We start from the raw sequence: 20,236 nt of genomic DNA, 5'->3' as shown, positions 1-20,236 counted from the left end.
TCAGAACAAAACATTGCAACAAGGCTGTTTATCGACAGAAATAAACATGGCGATAGCACTTTCCCGGACGAACTCAGTTACAAAAAGCTCCACTAACCCTAATCTGAGGCTGCGAAATATTTATCTCATAGATTTAAGATGAACTTAGGTGGGGGGCAAATAAGCTAGTTTGTAAGATAGTAATTGTAGACCAGATTTACCGATCACTTTAGTGCCTTAACTCTTTAAAAGAAATATGAAAATAATAAAAAAAAATGTTCAGTAACCTGTTGTTGTAAGCACAGTTTAGGTACAACGCCATAAAAACGCTGTAAATTACCATATTTTTAGTAAAATTGACACTTCGCCATTAGCGTCTGGCAGATGAGCACAGCGAGTCAACGCCCGCAAACCATCCGGATCTAATTACATAGTGTCATTAACATCGCGGGCCGCACGTCCGTCTAGGAAATGGAATCGAATCATTAGTAGTTTGATTACAAAAAAAGGCTTAATAGAAATATAATAACGGAGAGAAGAAATTGTGAAAAGATTGTAGAGCGTACCAATAATTGTCGTTATTTGTCGATACGGTTTGGAGCGAGTAATGGGTCGGGACTCTACGTGACTACGTAGCTTCGTGGCTTCGTCCCCCTATTAACATTTAGTTAAATCTGCTCAAACTGATCGTACTGACCAACGAACTCGGAATACTATTGGTAATGACTAATAAGTATACCTATACCGCAACTAAGGTTTTATATCAATACTAGCTGTTGACCGCAGCTTCGCCCGCGTTTGTTTTTGTTTTGAAGCATCCCCCGTAGGAACATTTTACTTGAGAGATGGGTGGCTGTAGCGTCAATAAAATATAGTCGATTACGCAATGTTAACTGGACGCAGTAAATGGATAGGACCAGGAGTTGATAATGGATATTTATTTTTAGAACCAACTTTGGAGGAGAATTTATCGTTGAACTATTAGGTACTAACACTATATTAGACTATAACAGCGAAAAGTAACTTATCGTTAGATTAAGATACAAGATCGTGATCTTAGTCCACTCAAATAAAGGTACAACATTTATCTACTTTGGGTGACATCATTGTAATTTCTTAAGGATTTTTTTTTTTAATATTTTTTTATTATATCCTATGTTATTTCCCGATGAACTTTCTATTGGCAAAGCTTTTTTTTAATGGAATTACTTAAAATTTTAAGATAGCATATTAAGCATATTTGCGTGCATATTGAGATGCTGACTGCTATATACGGTCGAAAGAACTCAATCTATAAATTATCTATGCTATAGTTCTTCTTGTCAATATTTCTGGATATTGGCTTTTCCCTCTACACAACTCCGCAGCAATTTCTCCACAGAAAAAAAAACATAGCTTCCTCTAACATTGAAAATTTGAAAAAGATACGTTTGTCTTAGTTATTAATCAAAATTGTGCGATACAATAAAAAGTACTTTATATGATTTATGATTAGTCATATTAAACTGATATTTTCTATGAATCGAACCCGGTCATATGACGATCTTAAATAATATCTACCTATTACCTACTCGTATCAGTTGGTAACTGGTGGGACGCTTCGGCCCGGTGCTACTAAGCAATTTAGTGTTCTGGTACGAAGTAACCAATTAGGAGTACAGGTTCAATAAAACTGCGATACCCCTGTCGTAGTCCATACAAACTCAATGGAGTTTTAGGACATCATGTCACCTATGTATACCTACTTATGATTGTAAAAAATAAATAATAAAATTAGCGTTTTACCAACTGAGACTGCATCACTTACACTAGCAGGTGATATTGCTGTGAAGATTGTATAACAGAAATCAGAAATTTAACACAGACAAAATCGCGGGCATCCGCTAGTTATAAATATATACCGTATATGATTATTAGATCAATGACAATTGCGCCAATTCATAGTTCACTCACCGCAATCAAGGGGGGCGGCAGAAAATAAAACAGCGGTCATGTTTCAATTTGCGAAATTGATTTGTGGTGTGAACACAGTGAGATTCGCGTTCATTGATGAAAACTGGCCATACACGTTAAATGAAGACTACTTTTAAATGCCCTTTCTAAGTGGGAACCTTCATGTTTTAATAAAATATATGACTTAAAATCTATATATATATAAAAGGCAAAGGTGACTTACTGACTGACTGATCTATCAACGCACAGCTCTAACCACTTGACGGATCGGGCTGAAATTTTGCAAACAGATAATTATTACAACGTAAGCATCCGCTAAGAGAGGATTTTTGAATATTTCAACCCTAACTGGGTTAAATGGGAGATAAAAGTTTGCATCAAATCCTTCATTTATCAATTTATTTTTCAAGTTACATCCATGAAACTTTAATTTTAGGTTTTCGATTAAAAATAAAGAAATAGGTGTTTCACAAATAGAGAATGAAAATTTATATGAAAGTTTCTGAAATATGAAATTTACGTTCAAGTTTTTCTATTAGCAGCAAGACTTTTTTAAACCTTTGTAGTTAAAATTTACTAAATCAAAAATTGAACGTGAGCGAAGCCGCCGGAAAAAAGCTAGTACTATATAAAATACTAGCAGACTCAGCCAGGCTTTGCTGTGTTTTATTGTATATCGTTAAATTATTAATTACTACTGTTATTATTGCGGCTGGTAAAGAACGATGGAAAATATTGCAATTATAAATTGAGATATAAACTACCCTATCTCTTATTAAACAGCCGACTGGTGTAGTGGGCAGTGGCTTTCTAAGTCCAAGACTGTGGGTTCGATTCCCACAGCTGTAAAATTTGTGTGCGATGAACCTGAATATTTATCAGTGTCTGGGTGTTTATCTCTATATTATTCATAAAACTGTAACTGTAAGTACCCATTACAGAAGCTACGCTTACTTTGGGGCTGAATGGGCGATGTGTGTCGTAATATATCTACTATAAAAAAATAAAAAAAGTAGGAACCAAACATATTTCAAAAAGAAGCTTCAATCAGTTCAGTAGTTTCGGAGTTCATCTCGGACAAACATCGTGACATAAGGATGTCGTGATCATATTACTTTATATAAACTACTATACCTTTTTGTCCACGATGAACTGCCAGGACAAAAAATGGACCCACTCTTCTCCTCGATACGACTCTTCAAGTTTCTGCTTTTTTATGTCATTAATAATTACAAAAGCCACTTTAACATGCAATCAAAATTAGAATAGTGACCTCTCAAAGTGCTATTAAGAACTCAAAAGTATGGGTTAAGATTAAAATTTAGTTTAGCAGGTGGTAAACTACCTGACTAGTAAACTAGTTAGAATCCAAATAAAAAAAAACTTATGATATCTGAGTTGGCAGTGCTTCTTTGCCAATATAGTATACTAGCGCCTTCTGAGAATGTTATATTCTAAAGTAAAAAGCCGTAATATAGGTAGATTCCTGGATCAAAATAATTGCCCCAGTTAATAAATAAATAAATATACTACGACGATACACACATCGCCACCTAGCCCCAAAGTAAGCGTAGCTTGTGTTATGGGCACTAAGATGACATATGAATAATATACATAAATAAATATCAACATATAAACACCCAGACACTGAAAAATGTTCATGCTCATCACACAAACATTTTGCAGTAGTGGGAAACGAACCCACGGTCTTGGACTCAGAAAGCAGGGCGCTGAAAACTGCGCCAATCGGCCGTCAAAGTTAATAAGTAGATTAATATCAGCATGACTGACTGACTGGTTGGCTGACTGATTATATTATAACCGTCTTCTTGTTCTGGTGGTTAATACTTGGGTTATATATAATACTTGGTTAATAATTGGGTTTTCTGTCAAACATTTTAAGCCTAAGCCAATGGTTAGGACATTAGCGGTTTATTACGATTTGAATTGGTTTTGAATTCCGCTACTGTTTATTGAAGCAACGTGGAAGTTTGAAGCCTAATATTGGCAGAGGATCCAAGTGCAGGGGAAATAAATGAAACATAGGTGCAAAAGTCCTTAGTTTACAAACAATGCAGTGATAAAGTGTTATTAAATAGGTACGTATTTACTACATAATAGGTAGGTTACCCACAGCGAAGTCACAGTTAAAACAGTTAACATTCTTTTGGGGTAAGTAAAGAAATTAACAGCTAAACCGCTTGATTCATTTTATTACACACCAAAGTAATTGCGATAGAGCAGGGTTCGTGAACCATTGGTACGTAAAAACGTCTTAGTCAATAGACATTTCGCTGATCGCGTCGTTCGTCCAGTGGCCAACTCGTAACTCCCATGTTATTGAATTATTAAAATCCATACTAATAATATAAATGCGAAAGTGTTTGTGTGTTTGTCATTACGCCCTAACTAAGCAACCAATCGATTAGATTTTTGGCATACCATAAGTTGAAAGGACGGAGAGTTACATACACTACGTTTTATACTAAGAAAACAGATGGTACTCACGGGATCTGTTTAAAGAAGAAAAATGAGAGTACCTAAAGAGGACCCTCGTGCAGATTTGAAAACTCGAAACTATTTTCTGTTTTAATGTTTTTTTAAAGAAAGCTAATATAGCAGACATGATAATAAAACTTAATGAAGAACAAATATATTCAGAAGTTTTAAAGAAGAAAACTTTGTAAGGGAATGCTCGATTCTACGCGCACTGTGTGTCGCCACGCAACAGTTGGTCTGACTCACCGTATTAGTTGTTTCACATTAATCTACCCACAAGATAAAAATCACTAAGCTAAGATGCCAATATTATCCGATCTGCAAAGACTTCATCCGCGTTTTCTGTGTTTATTAAAATTTCATCTTATATATAGATAAGGTGAAAACTGAAAAGTTTTGCCTGAAAAGCCAATGTGCAGCTCCAAACTAATGTATCTTTGTGCCAAATTTAATTTAAACCTGTTTAAACTTTCTGGTATGATCGAGTAACAAACATCCATCCTAACTTTCGCTTTTGTAGTAGCTGTTGCCCGTGTTCTGCTCCCGCGTTTATTACGGGTTTTTAAAAATCCCATGGGAACTGATTGTTTCCTGGGATAAAAAAAAACATAGGCTACATACTACTCTCCGTTCATTCAATAAAATCAAGTCGATTTTCTGCTTAGTTCGGGCGTAAGGAAGAGATAAACAAACAAACAAGCACACTTTTGTGCTTACAATATTAGCATAGCTTTTTTTTAAATAGCAATTTGTAAAGAAAGGTTCAACATCGCTTCGATAGAGCCTTCAAAGTTTAGAGAACATTCATTACCGGCCGCACTTCCGCAAAACGCTCATTTATTTACAAAATAACAGGTTGACAATGCAACGAGTTAGGCTAGACACCTAGTTATTATTAAGGCTCGAAACACACTGCAAGCATGACTGTATCGTCTTAAAATAAAATTACAATCGGAGTAAACGTTTCATTTTGATAATAATAGAATAATATAATAGAATTTTTTGAAATAGAAACAAACACCTAGGAAGTATTTTTATATGGAGTGAAAACTTTGTGTTCTGATACAATATCGCTTAAAAACCTTTAAAGAACTAATTTGCCACAGCGCTATATGATTATCGCGTTTTATTATGAATTGCTTCTACAAATGAATGTTGATGTTTCTACCTAAATGTCGAAATGGATTCCTTTAGTTTTTGTGTCACTAACTTTTATATAGAGTGGGTATTATTGTATTATTGTATTGCATTAGTGAATTAGTGGCCTTCAAATAAACATGGAATAACGAATTACGCTCTCAATTGAAGTGTTATAAAATTCACCTTTCATATCTTAAGGTGGCTTGAAGAGATCTTATATAGGATAAGTTTTGTTCTTTAACCTCATAGACTATCCATGTTTGTATTTCTGGTACATAAATAATAATAAAAAATGATGTGGTGTCGTGGGACACCAGGTAGGAACGAAGTTCCTTCGGCTAATGTAGAATCGACACAAATTGCAAAAAAAATCGTGCTCAATTTTATGTAGGTTTTCTTGATTTTTCTCTTAAATTTTGCTGATTAGTTTTTATTTAAGTACAAGAAAGTATTTAGGAAATTCAGTATTTTAGGAAATAATAAATTACTTAAAATAAAAAAACATCGTAATTCAAATTATCAACTAAAATAACAAAATATGTCTCCTTATTTTTGTTTGACAACATAAAATTACATAGAAATAGATTACACGCACTTTTTTTATTCAGTTCGGTCGCGCAGCGAAATCCCTATCCCCTCCAAGCCTGCCGTAAGGAACTTCGTTCCAAAAAGTTTGAAAACTATTTTGTAACACTGGATCACTTGTCATACCACGTTTATTTGTAAGGTTCCCTTAGGGTCTAAGTGTGCTCGTACTAAAGTGGTATCTTGTCATCAAAAGCATGACAAATATATTTCGTCTTACGTATAGTTTTGACCTAACCAAAGAAGAGAACGTCTCATTAGAAGTTATTAAAGTCGTGATTATTATTTTAATCGGTTAGTTAACAAAGAGAAATGGCTAAAGATTACTAGTAATTGTTATTATATATAATAGACACCTATCTATTCCTTTAGGTGTTGAATAGCTTCTAGGAAAAAAATAATAGTGTTTCTATTTATGTTCTTAGTATCAAGTACCTACCTTTATAATGTATAGATATATCGATAAAAAAATTGTATCTCTTTATAGTAAAATAACTATGCTTTCAAAGTACTCTAGTTTTAGAACCTTATGTACGCCTTTGGGTACTTGTAAAGCTGGATTGGGTAGTTATGAAGCTTTTCTTTATAGGCGATTGTTTAACACTTACCTGATGGTAAGGCAACTTACCTGATGGTAAGGCAACTGCTTGGTCCGGCAATTAAATCTTTTTATCCTTTAAGAGAGGAGGCATAGGCAATTTGTTGTCGTTATAGATGGAATAGGTATATTTAGTACCGCCTATAGCCTCTTTCTATCCCTCACCGACGACAACGTCAGAAATGTGATGAATCTCAATATATATATTAAACCGGACGTCAATCCTATTTAAATAATGAATGCCACAAGAATATTCTATACCTAAGTACCTACGTAGGGTTCCAGTAATCTTCCACTATGAATTAGTCAAATATAACATTTCGCTCTCGCCGACCCGTCATAAATATATCTCACAGTCAAATCTTAAGGTAATTTGTGATGATTTTGTACCTCATTTAATATCCAAGGAATATAAAGTACAGACAGAATTGATTATAATGCAGCTGCAAATCAACAATCTGACTCGCAAAGTGTGGCGGCCATTTTGGGGGACGGTGGTAGGTACATGTCTGTTTGCTATTCATTATTGTAATTATTATGTGTAAGGTAACTTATGAATTGCCTATGTAGGGACACTTAAATAGAATAGAATATAATAGAATTTGTTTATTTACCAGAACAACACAAACAGACTTACATACGGAGTAACTTAAAAATTTTGTACTTAATTATTAATAGCTTAAGTCTATGATGTGTCGTGCCAATAAAAAGGTTCTGACTCAGCTTAATGCTCCGGATACTAATGTACACACAACGCTGGTATTCTGTCAGTACCTATTTAGTTGAGGGAAGTCCAGTTATGAAATCACATATAAAAACAATAAAAAATATATATATATATAAACTTTATAAAAGAAAGTAAACTTCATTATGGAAAGAAGATGAAAATTCATTTTTGTTTAAGTAGTAATGGAAAAGTACTTTAGTCAGATAATAATTTTTAGTTTTTAGTAGTTATTATTGTAAGATAGTGCCACATTAGATTTTTGCATGTTCAGTAGATAATAGCGATATAATTTTTTAAAGCAAAACTTTGATTTGGCATTTCTAAAAGGCGGTGGGATGTCGTTCCAGCATTTGGTGGCAAGATATTTAAAACTGCCACGAAATGCTGCAGACCTGTGGCGTGGCATCGATAGTGGTGGCGCTGTAGTTCACTTGACACTCGGTCGCTTTGCTCTCCAGAATTCGGGATTAAGGAATATCAGGAGCTTTTTAATTATTATGCCTAACCGTACGAGAAGAAAGCAGAAGACGTATGGTGTTATGTTACAGCGTTAACCAAATTCTGGGAACAAAAAGCGTGACTTTACTAAAAATTTAAAAATAAATTATACCTTTTATTATACAAAAGCTCTGCTGCACAATTTTTTTAACATATATTAAACTACGAGTATTGAGAAATATATTATGTTGGTATATTACTCTTGAACAAGTTCAACCGCATACAATTTTTGGTTAAAAGCTGTAATAATTTGATACTTTAAAAATCAGGAACAGAAAAAAAACTTAACCCGAAGCTCCTTTTATAAGGATGGATTTCGAGACACTTTCTAAAACATCTCTAGGACAGGAGGAGTATTTTTTCGAAAATCAAAATCTCTCATGAATATATCAAAAACGTTACTGTTTTAGGTTACCTAATGACAGCATATTAAAAGAAAAGCTATCAAATCTACATAGATTGAAGAGTTCTTCACATCCTTATAAAGCCATCCCGTACCTACGATCTTTTATCCCTACTATTGGATGACGCCTGGTTTCTCAGATAATTTCTTCTGCGCGCTTGCGAAGCGATCTTCCATTTAGCGGCATTAAGCCAACTCATCAGCGGTTTATCTGGTGCTGCATCATGCATTGGTATTTAACTTAACTTAATCTATAGTGACCAAGGATAAGTAAAACATGTTCTTTATTTAGAAAAAGAAATATTTTATTGAAGACAGATTTAGGATACGTTAGATTAATTTGGCGGAGTTAAAACACTTTCTTTTGTGTACGAGAGTTAGGTGCCACACTACTGCATGTATTATTTCTAATTCCTGGAATTAACTGAACTTACAACTTAAATTCGTTCATTCAACTAAAATCAACTTAAAAGTTGACAAGTTGACTATCCAATTCTTCATGTTTTATAGCATATTCCGGTTAGAAGACTGATTTAAAGTGGCGATTTTTCAATTTATTCTGCATCTAATTCGATGTCACGAAGTATCATGGATAGATAATCATTTCTCACTACAAAAATTTGTATTACATTAACCGGATCATTGGGCCTTACATTTCCGTAAAAATGCTGAACGCATAAGCCTCGATAAGGTATTGCATAATTCGTTTTGCTCATTAACGCGTTTAAATAACTTTTTTTTTGGTGACGTAGTTTTTTTTTAGTTTTAGTTCCGTATTTTTACACTTATTGCTATTACCAATAATTTTATATGGGTTACAATAAAGAGTTTTTATGAAAATTTGTTAACTTTTTTTTAATAGCAGTTACGCGAGCTTTTGTTACGTAGTCGCGGGTAGAGTTGCGCTTTATTACCGTACATACGCCCATAGCAGTTAGAAATAAGCAGTATCATGATTTATTCGATGATTTCGATTGATAATATAGTAATGTTCGTTTTTAAAAAGTTTAAATTTTTTTAGTGAAGGTTAGTATAAATTGGAAAGTTTTTTTCTTGAGCCTACTGAATACATTAATGTCTCGTCTTATACTTACCGAAGCTTTAAACGGAAGGTGGACGATGAAATCTAGCTAAACAGTTGCAAACTAGCAAATATCATCACAAATAGAAATAATTCTTAAATAAAATTGTAACTTAAGTGACCACATTTTAATAATAGAATAAAAAAGTTTTACGCTGACCGCGACATAAGTGTAAATCGGATACATTCTTCCCAGAACAATGCATACTTAATGCATTAATGTCACGTCTTACATTTTAGTGTTAAAGGGAAGGTGGATACCGTGAAATGTAATTAAGTTGCAACCTCAATGGGTAGTCGAAGATTGCTTCATTCCGCCACTCCACAGTATTTATGGTGGCAATGAAAATATCGCGGGCGTGGTACTTCTGATCAATGAGCTGTTGGAGCATTTTGGGAGGCACTTGATAAAAGCTGAATGTTTGTATTATTCCCCCTCCATCCTAACTAAGGGCATAAACTGCAAGACAGTCTTATTAACGGAAGTTTTTTTTCTATTATTTCTCTCAGCACATGACTGGAATCACTCCTGATAGTGTTCGTAGTAGGTAATAATGCAGCCCAAAATGAAGTACCTACGCTTGCGTATGGGATTCACCTTCCCTATCAAGATTAAGATAGCTCAGTACAGTATGCGTAGTTGTCAAACAAATAGGTAAAAATGTATAACACACGGTACATTATTGGTACGTTAATATATATCAAACCACCGATTTAGAGTGACTGACAAAACAGTAAATGTACAAAAGGTTTGAATAGATATTTTAACACGTTAATGTGCTTTAAATTGAAATTAAACATAAGTATTTTGTTAAATTTCAATTAAAATATAAAAATTTAACATAGAATAAGTATGATAATTAATTTCCATTTAACGCCTCATTTACCTGTGTAAAATATTTAGAAATTACAATAAGAGTATAGTAGTCATATCTATTTAATCGATATTTATTATTAATGCTAAAACTATCTTTTATTCATAAGACCTGTATCCTCTACGGACCAATCTGTAGATCTCATAATTAAGTAAGAAGAGGACTAGAAAACTTTCTAACTTAATCAAGTACCGCCTAAAACTTCCCACTAGCTCTCCGCCTATAACGCGGTTTGCGTTAACCGCGCGCGAGGATTGTGCCACTTTGTTACCGATTTTCTAATTTACGCCGAGTTTTTTATAGTTTGTTATCGTTGCTTTTTTACTTTGACACACTATTATACTCAGTTTGATTTTTACGCGAGGTGAAGTCAACGAGAATAGTTGAACTTAAATAGGGCTGTGACTTATTACTTACGTCACTTGGTACTTTCTTGAGGAATTATGGCGAAAAATGCCCAGAGGCATTTTCTGCCTGCTGTAGAAATGTGTGCAAAGTTACAGTAGGTGAGGCGTAGATAAAGATGACTTGAAAGAATTTATTAATCAAATAGTACGGAAATCTACAAAAAAAAATAAACCAACTAAAATTAAAAAAATAATCTAATTGTTTTTTAGTCGAGCCATAGATCTAACAAGTTAAACTGCTGCCATCTTATATTGCAATATCATTTATCATCAGGTGAGATTTAGAATAACTTTTAGTATAAAATTTTTGAGTCGAAGGTCCAGGGTTTAATTTCCGGTAGGGGCAATTTTGGAATTATTTTTTTCTGAATTCTCTCTGGGCTGGTTTGGTGGGAGGCTTTAGCACCTGCTAGTTACCACCCTATCGACAAGGCACACACCCTAGGTGCCGCTACGCGATTTAGCGTTCCAGTACGATATCGCGTAGAAACCGATTATGATTTACTTTTAGGGGTATGAGTTTTATATAACAGGTTAGACTGCCGCTACTGCAGCCAAGGACAAAATTGTGGAGGAATAAAAAATAAACGTGTAACAAAAATGATACCTTTACTAAAATACGGATGTTAGATTTAGAACTTTTAACCATTTTTTATTGAGTAATTGTATATCTTCACTGTATTTTAAGTATACCGGGCGAGTTCACAGGCGTGTCTTATCTGTGGGATACGTGCCAAAGTAATTTATAATACTGTACGCATTGAACATTTCAGCTACCATTGCCAACTCTGAGCTTAATCTTTTCACATAAGATATACCTACTACGGTTTTATTAATAAGTCTTTTAGAACTTTTTATTAAAATATGTTTGTAGAGTTCTCTCTCCCTCTCCTTTTGTGCCTCTCCACTACTGGAGGTTGAACTTCTGGGTTGGCTTGGAGGTTGAACTTCTCGCGGTCTTGCGCCAAGCGAAACAATTTGTTGTTTGTAGCAATGCTTCAAAATTCAAAGTTCATTTATTTCAAGTAGGCCTACTTTAAAAGCACTTTTGAAACGTCAAGTATGTCTGTTTGTAGTGACTCAACCAAGCAGATTCTACCGAGAAGAGCCGGCAAGAAACTCAGTAGTTGCTCTTTTCCAACATCAACATTTACAATCATTTTTCTATCTTGCGGGAGATTAGAGCGAAGCTGGCTGCTTCCAATCTACCTTGTCTAAGAAATTCATTAAATGTATAGTACCCTCGCTGTATTAGATGTGTTTGGTCGAAGTATCTGTTTTTCTTTCAAATCCTTACTAATGTGAAAGTGTGTTTGTTTGTTTAACGCCCTAACTAGGCGATTAATCAATTTGTTTTTTAGAATACAGTTAGTTCAAAGGTTGAAAAGTTACATAGGCTACTTTTTATCCAAAGACAACCAAAGATACCCACGGGTTTGTAAAAAACCGTTATAACCGCGGATGGTGAAAGCGGGCAACGGCTATGATATATAATTTACTATGGAAGTTTTGTTCACTAAATAACGTACCACTCAAGATAATATAAGTCCGCTGAAAGTTTACCAAAAACCTAACCTAACCTTCGCAAGGTGCGAACGTAAATAAGTAAGGAATTCCTATTGAACTTTATTGCCAAGAGCTCTTGGTGGAAGTTTGCTTACAATGCAATCATTCGTGACACGTTACGTACATTTGTATTTTTGTCAAACTAGATAAATTAAAAACCAGGCCATAATAGTTAGTTCCATATATTTTTAAATAAGAACTGATAATAATAAAAAATACACTACGACCGCCATCTAGCCCCAAAGTAAGCGTATAGCTTGTGTTATTGGTACTAAGATAACTGATGAGTATTTTAAAGAATACACAAAAGTTCTTATTATATAAATATAATGAGAGATAGGCCTTTATGTCTAATTAAATGGCTGATGGAAAATGACGTTAGCGTTCTTATAATACCTGTTTTGACAGTAATATGAAGATATTTTTGAAAATACTAATAAACTATCCCGTTACTGACTGAGGCCAGCATGATTTTACTAACAAAAACAATAATTAATTATTTTAGGTTAAATATGAAAATAATAGATACATTATTGAATATTAAAATAATAAATCACAAGTAAAGTATTAACGATTGTTTAATGCCGCAGTTAAAATCACTTGTTCACTAATAACAGCGGGAATCAGTACGTTGCGGGCCTAAAATGTTACAAGCATGTTGACAGTTGTTAAAGAAAAAAAATATATAAGCAATAAAAAAAACATAAAACGATAAATATATATCAATAAAAGGATACTTAAGTAAAAGTCATCTCAAGCTATATGTGTAGAAACTTCATACAGTTTGTAAATGTACCTACAAAGAGTAAACTTTTGGATTAAAGAGTATTTTAGCAAGCGTTCTACCGCAGACGTCCCGTTTGAAGTTGCAATTTTCTAAAGCGTGCTAGTAATCGATATTTGAAACGATAATGAAGATATAAAAAGTAAGTTCGCGATGTTACCTACTATACAAGTCATTTAAAATTATAAATCTTTATTGTCGTATATTTCTTATACTAATGGCATTATTGTAGTTACAACAAAAAGTTTTATTTGTATTGATCCATAAAAATGTTATATTAATAGCTTGTATCCTGTTGATAGATTTAGGAGAGAAATATTCTCGTTAATAACCTGGTAAACGTTTCCGCGGAATTAAGCAATAGCATTCGTTAACTCGGATTCGTTAAATCCTTCTGGAAACGGATATAGAAACTACTTACAATTTCATCTCAAAAACAAACGGCTGAAAAAGCCGAAACTAACGCGGTTATAGTCACAGCTACAGTTTGTATATGATACGAGTATTTCATCGTTAAAATGGCTCCCAAAACTAAGTTACTCAAAAATGTGTGTTAAAAAAGCGACATTTTACCGTCCCGTCATCACGCTAGCAAGGGGCCCGCATATCCTCCGTGTCCTAATTGAGCCCATCGCGTCGCGCTAAATAGTGGAGATTGGGCCGGGATACTTATCTGATTGAGCCGTCCAGATCTAATGCAATAAGGAAGTCCTGTCTAGTTCTTGCCGACAAGGGATATTGGGAATTAGTGCGATTGTTTTCTCATACGTTTGTAGCAATAGGATCTAATCCATATGAAGTGATAATGGACGCGCTGCATTATTTATTTATTTATTAAAACTCTTTTTTTGTACACCACTACACAGTAAAGAAAATACGAATAAAGAAACAAAGACTGACTGGAGTAGAATAAAAATAGGCGGCCTTATTGCCTAGAAGCGATCTCTGCCAGACAACCTTAGGATTAGGACAAGAGGGAGAACAATTAGGTACTTAGGTAGGTAGCTACCTTCAAATAACTACATAAGAATACATAAACAAAAAATATGCAAATAAAAATAATATATGAAATAAATATGAAAATAATAAACTATGATAAGCTATAACTTCTGGAGAAGAAAAAAAATATATATACCTGTCTATGTATATAATATAAATAGCATTAGTAGCGTAGGGATGCAATAATATAAGTAGTAGTGGTATAACCTTGACCTCCATATTTAGTTATTTTGTAGGGATTGGACATAAAGTGCTAAAGAACTTGGCAGGTACTCGTGCGGCCACGGTACCCTGAATCTCGCTTTATGTCCGTGACAGCCATATGCCCGTGACTTCCAATGCAACGCACCGTTCTTACTCGTCGGGACTATAGGTCGATAGGTAATTGTAAGAAATATCGATAAATTCACATGCTTAAAATTAAAGTTGATAAACGTTAGTCAACATAAAAAACTTACCTTAGCGAACTCTCCCATTATAAAAAAAACATATTGGCGACGCAATATCGGACTTGATTTTAAGGGCCCTTCACACAATACCCCCCGTCTCATTATGAGGGTCCTTTGTCCTAAGAACCAGTTCTTTTATTCGGCTCTCTTATTTAGCTAAAGCAACGGGACATTCAATAAGTGTATCAAAATGTCCCCTTTTAGTTTCTTTATTCATGACCTCTCCAAGCGCAGTCACATTGAATAGAGACTTAACTTTAATTTTAGTTTTAATTAAATGGACTGTCTTTTTATTATTACTATTTTCAATTTCTGAGACTTCGTCATCTTGGTATATTTGCGGTCATCAATTAAAGTTATAAACGTTTAGTAGAGCTTTATGTGACATAACTCCCCCGGGGAAGTAACATGCTTGTTTGTGTTATGCCCATGTTATAAACTATACCTACTGACCAAAAGGTCACCCATTCAGCATCAGCATTCAAAGGTCACACAACAGCTTTTTGTGACACAGCTCATCCGGGGAAGTAGCTACTACCAGCTTGATTGCTTGTGCTGCAAAGCAGGATTATTGCAATGCTGTGTTTCGCTGGTGTAATTACAGACCCATGAAGCTTGACACGTAGACCTAAGTAGACGGACACAATGTGGCACCTTGCAGCTCTGTTTATAGGCGACAAACCGAGTACCAGCTTTTGTCGTTACGGCCGGGTTTTCTTTTGGAATCTCAGTGATGATCCGGTCTAAGATGATAGCGGGATAACCTTTTAGAGGTATGGCAGTTACATATCCATCCATACCCCAAAAGGTTTCTATGCGACATCGCTTGGTACTAAATCGCTTAGCAGCACGTTTTTGCCCGTAGGGTGGTAACTAGCCAGTCGTAGCCTTCTACCTGATCTTCTTTTGCTTCAAACGCCTCTCCTTTACTTAAGGTCAGCAGTCAGTTGTTAAAACTTTTCATGGTCCATGGCTAAACGGAGGATTTCACCGACCGTCTTGATTCCGGTTCACTCCCGTATATTTCGTAGCCAGGACTACTTTTGCCCTCCAAACCTTACTTTTCCTGCAATCTTTATACTGCAACGACACCGAAACATCCTCAGGAAATGTTGATTTTACGATGTATATTTGTTGTTGTTGACAAAACATTGGCTAATAAATATTTACATAATATATCATGGAATTCCGCAAAGTAACGATTGCTTCTTCAATATCGGTGTTGCTATATACTGCCTAGGTTCGAGATCTATCGATCGATTGATGGTTCTGACCAACTGGGTTCCACATGATCAGGTCAGCATAAAATTCGGAAGTTTTCAGGTGCTCGTATCGAATCCATGAACTGCCACTTAAAAAACCTTACAGGCCTCACAATGACCTCTGCGGCAGAGAGATCAATACTACTATTCCGAATGAGATACTATTAGGTATATGCTACCCAAGAGGACTTGTACACTGTAGTGGAGTCGGTAGTAGGTTGATAATAATGACGGAGATGATAGCAGTATATTAAATGATAACCGTTCATTTCAACCTGTCATTACATAAACACATGAATGCTACGTTGAAATTGCGATTAATTGCACGTTTTACAACGTTTCACTATCCGTTCCTTACAAACAAAAGTTGAGAACACGCTCCGATGCGAGTCAGCGTCGCGTGATTCCACCATCACTATTGTTTACACAGGCTTTATTCACTTAATGAGCCCACTAATAAAACTTCGTGACTCTGTAATTAATATTATTCCTGCTACCTATTCCTCTAAACACGTGTTACAAATTCACACTTCAAATTCATTACGCTTTAAGTACAATAAATTAATTATACAAGGTTACAAAAAGAAGCAATGGATTTTTCGGAATACATTTCGTTCTCACAATTTGGTAGTGAACGTCTTATTACACTTTTAAACTTTGAAAAGCTTGGCGTTTTATTTGTCAAACTGTGCACGCTAATGTGAACAACATTCCCTTTGAAGATGTTACGTTAGAGTATCAAAATGCTTTGTACGAATTTACGTCTTGTAAAATATTAAGCTAAGTGTACATAGTTTCACGTTGTCGTACGATTTCAAGTGTACAGTCCATTTCAATCTGACGTTCCAGTAAAATTTACTTTACCTTGTTTTAGTGTCTTTCCTACCAATTGCCAAACGGTGACGGAATCTGTTATTCGCTTTTTAACTGTATGCGTTTCGTATGAAAATATCTGGTTGGCAAACTGTCAATGTGAGAAGAAAAGCACTGGACAAGTACTGACTCTGATTAGACGTTTGTAAAACAAGGCACGTCTCTAAGCTAATAACCGTTGCGTCAAGTAAACGTTTAATTACTATGTCTGTGTCGCAATTACACGCATCCGTTGCTCCGAGGGCGACCGCGTGTTTTAAGACCACAGATTTAACTTATGACTGAAATTTAACCTTAGCGTCTCTAATCCGTAGCTCCGAGGACGACCGGTTGATTGAAATAACGCCAAATTCTTTTACACTCAGAATTACAAAAAACATCCTTTATGAGCCTCTCTCTATAGTTCAGTTATGTTTGCCTATGTGCGTTTACACTTGTTCCAAGTGGACGCTTATAGGACGCGCGGATAAATACACTGTGTAAACCTGACCTAAGCTACGTAATAAACTGCATTGTCCGACTGCAGGATTCTTCCGTAACACAGAGCACGCCTCTAAGCTAATAACCGTTGCGTCAAGTAAACGTTTAATTACTATGCCTTTGTCGCAATTACACGCATCCGTTGCTTCGAGGGCGACCGCGTGATATAAGAACATAGATTTCACTTCTGACCTGAAATGGAAAACTAATAATTGTAAATTAACTAAGCGGCTAAAACACTCGGCCTCTGTCAGTTATTTTTTACTGCTTTAGCAGTTTTGCCTTTGGCCTTATTGGGATGTTTTGGATTCGCTTCCCAACAAAGGTCAGTTTTGAATTTGGTTTGCATTTGGTTTTGGTGGATCTGCAAATACATGTGGCAATTGGCAATATGTATCTGCATACCAAATTTGAGATGACTATGCAACCGCCAACTTGTATTTGAGCTATATGATATGATGAATCTAAGCTACAAATCATATTAATAGCCTGAAAAATGATGAAAAAACTTTATTGATTATTGTTTATGAAAGATGATCATGCAACTTGCGCTGAGACAATTATGCTTTAAGTATGGAGATGACCCGTTGGTAACCGTACAGAACAAAAACTGAAAAGGGAGCTGATCCTTAGTAGACTCTACACCAACGCTACAACCATATATACGAGCCATCAAAGCTACAAGTTTAATAACTGCCGTACCGGTTAAACTATTACAGTAGGTACAATATGCTCAGTTAGATGGACACATGCAGATCGTATTCCTTGCATGCCCTGCGAAGCTGCTGTGTTTCTAAGTGATGATTTTTTCAATTACTATCAAGATATATTATACAATTATATAAAAAAAAAAACTATACTTTTCTTCTGATTTTTCTTGACGAAAGTGGTGTTATGCCGTGTAGAAGCCGATTCACCCAATTACACCAGACGCGATTAAATTCAAGGTCGAGTGAAAATTTAAATAAAAAAAAAAATATCTTAGCAACAACGTCACTTACCCACCAGCTACCTCTCAATCAAGCGCTACATTATAATTAAAGAAAAAAAAAACTTAATGACGCGGTCTGGAGTGTTTTTTTCGTAATTAATACCGACAAAATGTGCTATTGACACGTTCTCATTGTTACTTAAAATGAAAACCTTGAAGGTAAAAAAAATCATCAGTCAACAATAACAATGGTCGCGAATTTGTCATTACCGCCGAACGTGACTTCAGGATAGAGTTACAGCACTGGACCATTTCCTCGGAATTGTCTCATTTTGGAGTCCTCCCAGGCGTAATGGTGAGCGTGTGATCTGATAGCTGAGATCTCCGACGGGGAAAGTAGAAATTTTAATATCTGATTTTTTACGAAGCTGTGCCGCCAAGTAGAAGCCATGGGGGTATGGGTTTAATAAAACTGTCATACCTTTAGCAGATGAGCCCGCTGCCGTCTTAGAATAGGCTGCTTCATGACCTATCATGATAGAGAGATATCAATCAAGAGCTAATTTGTAGAGCGATAAAAAAATAATCTAATATTAAAAGTTAGCATTATCATCATTGGCCTCTAAATATCACACTTCTGGGCAGAAGCCTCCTGTCTCATAAGCAAGAGGGAGCTCCTTCACGCTGCTCCAATGCAGGCTTAAAGTTGAAAGTCATGACGCCGTATTTAATGTTGAGGGTAGTGCGGCCTAGTCGGGACCTCGGTAATCAGTGGATTGTGCTGAATAAGCAACGATGACTTAATCTATATTAAAAAATTGAAGCGGTAGAGGTAGCGGTGGACCTTTTCCTTTAATAGTAAAATGCTGCAGCAGGAAATTCATACTAATAAAATAACTGCGAATGTGTATGTTTATTTGTTTGTTACCTAAGTTTGATGAAATTTATTTTGTGATAGGATATGGACATAGGATACTTTTTAACCCGTGAAAACGGACAGGACAATAGCTAGTTGATAATAAGTTAATCAATTTATAATTCTGATGGTGAAATTAATGATAATTTTTTTTGAAATTAAAGGTAGATATATAAAATATGTATTTTATATTTTATTTTGTAAAATAAATATACAACCAGCATTATTAACAATAACAGCTAAGTAAGCGTAGGTAAACGTTAAACGTTAAACGTAAGTATTAGTTTTAAAGTGTTCCTATGCTAGATAGTAAAGCGCAAAAAAAAACAAAAAAAATCGACATGTCAGTAATTGAGTCCACTTCATTTTTTTATTTATCTATGTGACAAATCCTTGTTACGTCCGAAGGTCTGTGTCCTGGTTGAAAGGTGGACACCCTACTAGCACCCAATGGCGATTCGATATAACGCATATCTAGTTTATTTTAATATCACCCTGGTTTTTTACTGTTTTCCATGTTTTTTTCATTGTATACGACGTGACGTCCTCGTGTCGTTTCGATAAATAATAATCAGGTGGTATTTTGTGAAACCTTCGGTTGTATCTATTCCGTACTTGGATTAGCTTAAGACCTTGAGATTCACTTGACATACAGCCTTTGTCTAAACTTATGAATAAACTATACTGTTTAACGGGCCGTTTAACTGTAAACGGTCGAGAGAAGTACGGATCAACTAAAACGAAGTTACCCATAATGATCATGCTTTTTTTATACTTTCTTATACCGCAGAAGATCTTCGTATACTCTTGAAAAAATTGCAAATACAACAAACAACTTTAAAAATTTGGGACATTTTTTACTTAGTATTTATATTGTAAAAAAACCCATAAATAAACCGTGTAACAACGATTTCGGCCTTTCCCTAAATACTTAAACGCAACTTTCAATTTTTTTATATTTTTTAAATTTTGTATCTTTACTACTTCTTAGTTTATCATATATTTCTTCATATATTACATTTATATAGAAGTTTTAAATGATGCTATATTATTACATAATATAATATCCATCGAACCATTTAGCTCTATTAAATTATTTTCTTATGTACTAATTAATTAATTAATCCAACTTATTTACATTTATGTTTATCTTTTGTTTCATGTACCCTTCCCTGATGTCTTTTAGTATAAGGAAGGTATATATATTATTTTAATAACGTAGCTTTAACCT

This window comes from Pararge aegeria, chromosome 16 (genome assembly GCF_905163445.1).
Source record: "Pararge aegeria chromosome 16, ilParAegt1.1, whole genome shotgun sequence".
NCBI lineage: Eukaryota > Metazoa > Arthropoda > Insecta > Lepidoptera > Nymphalidae > Pararge > Pararge aegeria.
This window is presented reverse-complemented; position numbering follows the sequence as displayed.